Raw genomic sequence first — 2,319 nt, 5'->3', positions numbered from 1 at the left:
TTCAACCCATGCTGATCCATCAAATGTGGTTGTTTGTGGCTCTCCTAAATGAAAATTCAGGCACGCAAACGCACACACACTCTCATTCTCATGTGAAAGTGTACAGTAGAGCTGATGGATTTGTAGTAGAGTCAGAGTTCAGAGTCCAGCAGAGTCCCCTCTCACCAAATGAAAAAAGCATAAAATGTAAAAACTGTTTGTCAGTGTAATTAAATACACATCTTCCTTGGAGTTCCCCTTTTTTTTTGATTGGTTTCTCAAGTAAACTCACTCACAGTAAAGCATCTACGCCCCACTCTGCCAATCCTTCCTCTCCTCACTAGCTATGGCACTTTGAAAAAAAAAAAAAAAAAGTCTCATTTTATTGTGTTTTTTTTGTTTTGTTAGTCCTGTGTAAAAGAGATTCTGTAGCCCAAGCACCTTTTAGGTTTCGGTTACAGATTGCTACATTTTGTTTTATTTGCTCTTGCTGGGATGCAAAGACATTCTAAACAATAAATTAACGATTTTCAACACTACTCCAATTGCACGCATGTGTAATGCATCAAGAAAGTTTACAAAGCATTGGTAGAGCAGATGTCTCATCCTCTCTCTCTCTCTCTCTCTCTCTCTCTCACACACACACACACACACACTCACACAGGTTTTCTCAGGAAAGGGAGAAGGAGGTTTTTGGGGTGGAGTGTATTTAACTAAGTGTAGGAAATGCATTTCAAACCAAGTGTATTAAAAATGTCTGCGCAATTCATCCGAGCCGTCAACTGCGACTAGTTTTATTGTGCGGTCTGCGTTGTCATTCTGTGTTGATGGAGTGGTAAAGGCGCATGAAGCGTTCAGCCCCTCACACTGAACAGGCTACTCCATAACATTCAGAATAGATTAACCCCCCCACCTACCCACCCACATTGTTCCCTCCCGCTGCAGGTTAAGGGTCTCTGATCCGGTTCAATAAGGCCAGTTCCGAAAGGGCCGACTGGTTAAACCAACTCACACATTCAGAGGTTGAGAAAAAAAAAAATCATTTCAAATCAAGTTGAAATTGGTTGTGTATAAATAAGAGCATTTTTATTTAAAAATTCTTCCAGCTTGTGAAAGTAAATTTGCTTTGAACTGACTGAATTGACGTGGAATTTGCCCCGAACCCATCGCCCACCTTGCCCCTCCCACGAAACTCACAATATCATGAGAAGAGAAAACACAAATAAGCCCCAAATGTTTCATTGCAATGAAACGTCATGCAAATAGAACAGAACAACAATAGGCTAATAGTAATAGAAGAATAGTAGTCATAATAAGAACAATAATAATAGTAAATAGTAATAAAATAAAAAATAATCTTACAATGCAAACATGACAGTAGTAAATGCCTCCAGTTCTTATTGCTACAGTATCTTACTTACAGTGTTGCGTTGCCACTCGTTCTTGCCAGCACATCCCCTCTCATAACCCCATCCCACCCCTCAGATTCACAGTCTAACAAGGGAAAATAATAGCATCACACACAAAAACTTCATTTTCAGAGTCAGAATTCACTGTCCCGGGGGTGTAGTGATGGCGCTTGATTCACAGCTTACCAATGGACTTCCCTCACTGTCCCAAAAGCAGCAAAATAACCAGTAAACATGAGTGTACAGGTGGTGACAATAGCACACAGACATACAGTATATATATATTTTTTGCTTTTCTTTATGTGCCATGTAACAATGCTTGTCATATAGTCTGGGCTCTAAAGAGATTTGGACAGTGAATTCATGCTCTATACACACATACACACAGACACACACTTATCAAAGCCTTGTCTGGGCAGATTCCATTGCCAGCATACGTTGGCGGCGTATGCCTAAAAAGTTATTCTTTCATAATTTTTTTTGTAAATTTGCAAAAATATTAAACCCTCTTTTAATGCAAAGTCAGAAAAAGAGCTGGTCCCTGAGAGATGCTGTTTAGTGCATCGAGCCTTAATGAACAAGTGATTGTCTTAAGAGTCACTGGCCTCTGATCTGGGGTCGGGTCGGGTCGGGTCAGGGGTTGAAGGAAGGATCCTGTCAGTGGAACAGATGGATGTGAGCAGATAACTAATGTCTGACATTGATGCTCGCTCCATGTGCTGTCGACAGCGTTTTCTTTACTACTGTATATGGAGAAAACGTATGAAATGGTAACGGTTCAAGTGTTAATGAATGCATAGCTAGCCTGACTGTATCCAAGCTTATAGCATGTAGAAGATTTGGCCACTGTGCAATGATCACTTGCAAACAACAGACAGCCTAACACAGATCTTGCAAAATGCAAAAAATAACTAGTGATTTAAGTTGAGGT

Source organism: Centropristis striata, chromosome 7 (assembly GCF_030273125.1).
Source record: "Centropristis striata isolate RG_2023a ecotype Rhode Island chromosome 7, C.striata_1.0, whole genome shotgun sequence".
NCBI classification, from domain to species: domain Eukaryota; kingdom Metazoa; phylum Chordata; class Actinopteri; order Perciformes; family Serranidae; genus Centropristis; species Centropristis striata.
The sequence above is the reverse complement of the archived record's forward strand: the minus strand, read 5'-3'. Positions refer to the sequence as shown.